The following is an 8,540-nucleotide window of genomic DNA, read 5'->3' on the forward strand; positions in this document are numbered from 1 at the left end:
TTAAGAAGAAACCCATAAGAACTCTTTTCCCTGATAGTGCTGGAACTTGTGATACTTTCATGAAACTTCATGTATTTTACAACATGAAATGCCTTGACTCAAACTTACTACATTTTTTTAACCTTTTCCCTTACAACTCAAAGGCAAGATGCAATAAATCTTCCATACTACTTTTAAAAAAAATGAGATGTGTGTGTGCCTGAACCAAGAGGCACAGCTTTATTAATCAGGGGTAGCAAGTAATTAACTATTCACTACTGAGTAAGGGCACACATTCTTCCTTCCCTGATCCCTTATTTGTCTTTAAGAAATCTGCCTAAAAGGAAGTTTAAATGTTCAGCTGCTCATCTTTTTTTTTCTTTGTGCATGTTTATTGAAAATAATATTGTGCTTCTGTATAATTTTGTAACAGACATTTTTATAAAACCTACCAACATTACAACTTTCTACTCTATGTAAAGTTAAAATGAATATTGTCATTTTCTGTTGTAATACTTACCTAATTAACATATGGCAGGGTAAACTGCTGTAACATGGGATCTTACACAAACCTTAGCTTATATAGATAATTAGAGGCTGAGAGGACTCCACCATGTGACCCTTCAGGGCACAAACAAGAACAGCTGTGCTAAGCTCTAAACTGCCCCTTGGAAAAGTTGCTCTCTCTCCACTGACTGCTCTGAGAAGTGAGGGAGATTTATCCTGTGCCATAATTAGCTGGTGTGCATTCCTGCTCTGTACCAATGCAGAGATGTCCATCAACATCAGTCAAATTTCTACTCCATCTTCAGCTACTACAGTGCCATTTGTGAAAATATCTCACATTAAGAATTCTGCTATATTGCCTGCTAGATAGAAAAAAAGAGATTCATAGCCTCAATTCATAATTCCCATTTAAAATTTAATTCTTTAATATTAAGTATGTAAATCTGCTACCCATAAATAATTCCCAAATGTTAGTGGAATAATTTTGCACACTGCTTTCATGTAGCTGGTGTGATTCTTGGAGTAGTCCTGTGCAGGGCCAAGAGCTGGACATCAGTGATCCTTGGGGATGCCTTCCAACTCAGGATGTTCTGTGCTTCTATTATTTTAATTTAAACTTCAAAGTAAAACAGAGAAATAAAATGTGCTCATATATGGTTTTGGAGGGTAAAATCCTTTTGAATACCCACAGTATCCATATATAAAAGTATGTAATTACAATTACTATTATTAATCAGCCTGGAAAAATACAGGCTGCTTAGTAATAGTAATAGTAGGTAGAAAAATACATAACTGGTTACCATGTAGTACTGAAACTAAAAGAAAAATATTTAGGTGGCATTCTTGAAACCAAAATAAATTTTTGGGAAACTTAAAACAACGTTCTTGTTGTGCCTGAAACATCAGACCAAAAAACCCCAATACACAGAAATGGATTAAAGCATAGTCTAAAATGTTTCATATAGACCAAAAGAAAGCAGTGCAAGTATCTAAATCTGAAGAGGAAATCTTAAGAACTCTTGGAAAACCAGGTGAGAGGATTAAAGCACAGTCTAAAATGTTTCATATAAAGCAAAACAAGGCAGTGCAAGTATATAAATCTGAAAAGGAAATCTTAAAAGCTCTTGGAAAAGATGAAAGCACAGTCTAAAATGTTTCATATAAAGCAAAACAAGGCAGTGCAAGTATCTAAATCTGAAAAGGAAATCTCAGGAGCTCTTGGAACAGCAGGTGAGATAAGAAACCAGAAGTGAGCACTGCCTGTCGAACAAACAAGGCAGAGCCTGTGTGTGGCAGAAGCCCTGGGCTGGACTCCAAGCCAAACCTTTCTCTCTGGACGCTGTTCAGGCTGGGCTGGGAAGAGGCAAGCCCGTCCTGGCAAGGGCAGTTTTGGGATCCTGCTTCCATGGACACTCCTCCCAGTTCAGCACCATCTTTTCCAGCTTTCTCCTCTCCCCTTGTTGCCCACCACGTTACCCTCCAGCTGCTGCTTGTGAAATCATGTCAGCTCCATCAATTTGGCCTGAAAATGAGCCTTGGAAAATAACTGCACAGGACAGGAATGAACTGCTGACACCATGGCAAGAGCAGCCTGACCTGGCACTCCTGCTGAGAGAAACAGATGTAATAATGTTATCATAAATGAGCAAATGATTGTTGATTGTGATTTTACGAGGGCTCAGTTCTCAACAAACGGGTTCTACACAAAGCAAACAGAAAGAACAATTTTTATTTAGTTTTCTTGGAAGAGATCTCATTGATTGGACTAAAAACGCGGTGTTTACTTACACCTTGTGTTCTAAAAGAGGAAATACAGGGTTTGTGCCAATATTGTATGTTTCCTGCTTTTTTTAATGGGAAAACTAATGCCAATTTTTATATTTGACTCTGGCCTTTCTAGCCTGTAATAAGCTGGGTTGGCACAAACCAGAAAGTTGAAATGGATGAATACTTTCTTCTGAGCTAAATCTGAATGCTAATAGAAACAAAACATGTTAATTTTGGTAGGTAAATTCCACACATAATAGCTCTTCGACCCTGGGGGAAAAAACAGGGAGAAAATACAATGCAAATTATTCAACTTTGAAGCTGATTCTGAAACTCTGTAGAAACTTGTCTTTTAACCTACCCTGTGGCAATGAATGTCTGAGGAGTAAGCACAAGTGAAGAAGATCAATAAGCTCCACAGGTTCTCTGGACAGACACCAGAAGAGTTTGTATTTACCTGAAAAGGGTCTGTCATTCATAAAGATGGAGTTCAAAATGTCCTGTCACTGAACCTTTCTTCCTGTCTCCCCCAGGTGACTCAAATATTTTGTCTTCACACAAAACATCTGAGTATCAGGGGAAGGGGGACAAAAAGAAATGAGGCAAATTTCTGTTAGATTTATGTTTTCTTATCCATTTAAAATAATTTTTTGTTAAATACTTTCTCATATACTAAGCTGATCGTGTCTTAAAGAACTACCTAGATTTATCATTATTCAGTACCTTACATTGCAGTGATAACTAAAACCCCAGTGTTGAAGAGCTTTTCTTTTTTCCAAGCAACATTCCTTTTTCTCTAAGCATGTAAGTACATACTTATCTGAGTTTCCAGATTTATGCAGTCCAAAGTTATGTGAATGCATTTCCATAAAACTAAGCTACAACTAGAAAAAGAATTTTTAAACTGCCTAAGCAGTGTATTCAGACAGAAGAAGAAATAAACAAACAAAATTATTCAATTAATGGCAGCACTTTAGAGCCCAGTCCATGATTTGAAGGCTGGAGATAAGAGCACAAATCTTATGTCTAAAACTTTTCAGGATTTTTTGTCATCCTTTATGCAAAAGGTAAGACAAACAAGACATGACAACCCTGCTCCTGCTTAGCCTGAAGCAATACTACTGCCAAACAGGGATTACCCAAAAGAGCTTTATACAGCAGGGCTGCACACAGAGCAGAGCCCAGCAACACCTTTTATGTCAAGTTCCCTGCAGCATCATGCTACATGTTTCTTTCCCAGGCACACATATTGATCAGCACAGCCAGGAGAACCCTGTGGTGGCTGGTCCCTTGTCACACTGCTGCTGTGGGGGCATCTTTTCCAATGATGGAATTCACACACCAGGCTGACTCTCCAGAGCCAAAAATCAGTTTCTTTACCAGCTCCTGCAGCTGAGCAGAACATCAGTGAAAGCTGGGAATGCACAAAAAGGCCTCAGTGGAACATGGTGAGACAAGCAGCAGCTCTGTGTGATGCCCTGTGTGCGTGCATCCTTCCCTCATGGAAAGGGAAAGGCAGCAGGAAACTGAGGCGCTGACACCTCAGCAAAATTGGGTTGGAGGTCCTCTGTCCTGTGCCAGTCTCAGCTCCAATCCTGCCCATTTGCACCATCCTGAAAAGCTGGCACCTGAGTCAAAATGCTGCCCTTTGAGGAGGTTATCACCATGGAAACTGCATTGCTAAATGATTAGAGTGAAGATAATAACTTTGTATTTTGATAAGTGTATTAATTATCAAGTAAAAAAAAAAATCTGAGAAAACAATGTTTTTCTCAGGAGTTACTGTACACTAGTTTGTGAGTGTGAGAGGATACAGGCAGCACTCTGTATGATTTTACTTTTTTATAGTGACACAAACCCAAGGAGATGCATGCCAGTAACCACACAGGAGATACATCTTTGCACTTTATTTGGGACAGGACTCAGATTACCAAAGGAAATCACAACTACAGCAATTCACAGGAGCTATCTCATAAAGCAGGCTACACCCTGGGCATACAGGATGAAAATATCACCTATTGCTTCTGGAAAACAGGCTCATCCATCTGCAGGTTCCTCCCTTGCAGCACAGCCATTCCCCTGTGACACAAGGACAGAAATTCTGCTCCATTTCCATTTCTAGGTGATGCTTGTCAGGAGCTGCTCCTGTTCCCCCTATTTGTGCCACTGAGCTGACCCACCCTGTCCCCATTGGGGAAACCCAGGGCACTGGGAATATTTCTCTCTCTGCTCTGGGTGCCCTGACCCCAGGGCAGCACTGACTTTGACCCTCATTCATGGAGAAAGTTTCCCAGACTTGAAGATAGACTGGAATCCACAAAAGTGTGAAACAGATTATAGAGAGCAGTGTAGGTGCATCTTCTCACTTGGTGAGAAATTGAGGTTTTGGGATTTCTAGTATGTTGTGGATGGAAGCAAGATGGAGGGCACAGGGTATCATCCTGGGTTTCTCCTTCATGCTTCTTCTTCCTCCTTCTTTATGGGTTTGGGTGGCATTTGGTAATTGGGCAGAAAAGTCTACACTGGGGGCTCTTTGGGATCAGTTACTGGGTTAAAAGGGAAAATAATCCAGGTGTCAGTTCTTAATTGGATAGCTTAGTCTTAAAAGACTTTGTAACAAGAGATTGTTGGCCATTTTGTGCCTTCTAATGAAAAGCTGCTGAACTGACAGTAGTGAGACTGTTTTACTGATATGAAATAATAAACACTTTGTGTCAGTGGTCACAAGGGTTTTCAGGGTGAAGAGAGAGACGAGAATGTTGACCTCATGTTCAGAAGGCTGATTTATTATTTTATGATATATATATTACATTATGACTATACTAAAAAGAAATAGAAGGAAAAGTTCTCAGAAGGCTAGCCAAGCTAAGAATAGAAAAGGAATGAATAACAAAGTTCTGTGTCCCAGCAGAAAGCGAAAGCAGCTCTGCCATGAGTGGTCAGTAAATCCAAACATCCACAGGAGACCAATCATGGATCCACCTGTTGCATTCCACAGCAGCACATAACCATTGTTTACATTTTGTTGCTGAAACTTCTCAGCTTCAGCAGAAAAAATCCTAACAAAAGGATTTTAATGAAAAGATGTCTGTGACAACACTTGAGTCTGAATATGAACTACTGTCTCAAGTGCCTTCAATCCTGACCCAGAGAAACCCACAACTGGAACCCCCACACCCAGCAAACATCCAGGAGTGGATGTTTTACATATGACTTTAACAAAGGGGTTTCCATCAAATGCCAAGTGGCCAGCAGAGGAACAGCTCGTGTGGAGCAATGCTCACATCTGCCGTCATCCCAGACCACTGGGGCTTTGCTCTCATGGTTACCGTGATATCATCACCTCCCTCAGAGTGTGCACTGCCTTCTGCCTCAGCACACTGTCAATTATTAATGCTGCTCATCAGAACAGCACATCATCCAGAAAGGCATCTTCTGTATCCCAGCGTACCTTCAAAAAAAAACAATCCCCTCTCATGATTTCTAATACGAAAGCATGCGTCAAAAAAAGAAATGTTTGCAGATGTCCTAAAGAATTTGCCTCTCCTGGATTAACTGGTCTGCTAATTACCCACAACAAGAGGAGTGAGTATTTGTCACTGGAAGAGAGATAAGCAAGGCAGGTGGGAAATGTTTACACAGGCCAGATAACTGAATGTTCCTGGTGCCAAAACAAACAGGTGTGAGTTTTATTGAGGCAACAAACAAGGAAACAAAACCAAACAAATACACAGTTGATGGGGAATATTTCTGTTCCACAAAAACAGTACCTGCAAAGTAAAACAAAAGATGTTCTCTCTCCTGGTGGCAACTCTTTCAAAGCTGGGACTTCTCCTCTACCTTCTGAATTTCAACACGAAGGATTACACCCAGGGGATTTCAAGAAACTTGTCCCAGAACAATTCCAAGGGAATAACTGATTCCATGGCACCCAGAATCACACATCAAACTGAAACCCTGATGCAGATGCAGCCTGAGAGCTTTGAAGTCTGTGAAGTGAATAATTTCTACTGTGCCCATGTAACCAATGTGGTTCACCAATGTTAGGGTGTGCAGAGTAGAACTAAACCAGAAGATGCACACAGCTTCTAGTGGTGTTCTGCCCATAAAACCATCACAGAGCTCATCTAGAACATATTCACCACCGTCAAAAGCCTATACCATGAGCTCTGGATCATCAGCACCCACTGTTCTACTCAAGAAACTCATTTTATTAAGTAATAACTCTTACTAACTCCACTGAGAAATTCTAACCTCAATTTTTACCATCTACTTTGGACAAAATTAATTTTTTTCTTCTTTTCACTGCTTTCAAGCAACTAAGATGAGCAATTTACCTTCCTGCTGAACTGTTTTATATACACAAATGTAAAACATTTGTTTGTTAAGCTTTGCTTTTAATAACAAAATACAGCTAAAAGAAATCAGATCAGTGATGGCTGTATGGTAAAACATGCATACTAACAAATAAGAGCTGCAATAAAGTCCACTGTTAAGACTGTACAAAGACTGAGCTGCTTTCTAAAAGAAGATGTTTGATATGTCTCATCAGAGCAGAAAGTGGCTGCAAAGGTGCCTACAAAAATCATTGAGTAACATTCCATGCTCAAGCCTCATGCATGTTTTAAAAAGTCTTGTAAGGCTAAAAGATGGATTTCAGCAATTCTTCTGGCTGAGAACCTGAGCTGGAGGGAGATGGGCAGCTGTTTCACACTTGAATGATGATGAGATGTGACAGGGTGGTGTCAGTTCTGGGGAGCTGGAGGTTGTGGTATTCCTCTGTAAATTACTGCATTTCCTGCCCAAAGACAGGCATGAGGTTATCCCACATATCCAGCCTCAGAGCTGCTGCTTCCCCCTGTCGCTTCGAGTTTTAAAGATTTTATAAGCCTTCTGATGTTTACATTCTTGTAATAAACTTTCTCACTTTCTGTAAGTAACCTATTGTTTTGCATTCCTTTATAGAAGGAGAAAAATTTGATGGACTGTTGGTTTGTCCAGTGTCACTGGAAAGGTGGCACTTTCACCTTCCAATCCACCATCACTTTTAGAAAACTATAAATGTTAAAGTCAGAAAATAAATTTCCCCTTTCTCTTCACCTGGAGAGCAGCAGTGTGTGCAATCGCGTTGTTTCGTGTCCTATAACAACACCCCCCCTTCTGATGAGAGCACTGGTAAATAATTCTGCAGGCAGCTGAAGCAATGCCTTCCCATACCCCTGTTACCACCTGGTCATTACCACATCACAGCAGATGTGCTTCACTTCCCCAGTCTGGAACCCAGGGATGCCCAGAGTGAACAAACTGGGGAAACCTGCTTACCCTGCTGTGGGGTTTTGGGAGCCCCCTCAGTGAGGCCCTTTGCAGAGCTTGGCTATACAGAACCTTAGGTGGGACAAACAACTTCCATTTCTGTTAGAGTAGAGGCATGCCACTGCCCTTGAAATAACAGAACCAGCTTGGAAAGCAGCCAAAGCTCCCTCATGGATCTCTTTCTCAAAAGCATATGGGTGTGGATGAAACAGGGATCTGTGGATGAAGCAGGGGGCTGTGGATGGAACAGGGTAGCTGCTGCAGTGTATTTTAACTCCCTAGCTGCCTGTGCACCCCCTTCTGCAACTATTGAAATCATTGTAATGATTGAAATCATTACCTGGACTGTGAGATGCTCTTTGTTTCCCATCTCCCTTCTTCCTTTTCCTCAGGAAGGTTTCCCATCTCCCTTTTCCCCAGGAAGGTTTCCCATCTCCCTTTTCCCCAGGAAGGTTTCCCAGCCCTAGAGAAGGGAGGGCAGAAAAAAGAACAGCACAAAAACTAATGCTTCACTGAACAAGATCAGGTTCTGAAGTGTGGGAATTTGGGGTTTCCCACGGAACAGAATCACCTTGCTGTGGAGCACCCCATCAAAAGGCAGCTGCTGCTCACTCCCAGGATGTCCCTGTGGTGGGCCCTCAGCCTCCTATAAACCTGATTTTCTCCTGACAGCACTTCCCAGTGAAGGAGAGGAATGTATTCTGCAGAAAAACTGACATGTCCAGTGCAGCAGGTAACCACTGCAACATGGCCAAATTTCAGTATTTGAAATATTGAACACTGGATAGGACCATCTCTATAAACACTTGATGGTCTCAGCTCTCAGTGGAAGTTGAGACATGTATGTTAGTCCAGATTTTTGTCTCTGAATGTCTTCATATACTTGCAGTTGTCCTTTTTCATCTTTACTGCTCCTTTATTGTTGTCATTTTTTGCTAGAAATACCTGAAAATTTATCAGGAATTATTTGCTTA

This window comes from Zonotrichia albicollis, chromosome 6 (genome assembly GCF_047830755.1).
Source record: "Zonotrichia albicollis isolate bZonAlb1 chromosome 6, bZonAlb1.hap1, whole genome shotgun sequence".
Taxonomy (NCBI): Eukaryota; Metazoa; Chordata; class Aves; order Passeriformes; family Passerellidae; genus Zonotrichia; species Zonotrichia albicollis.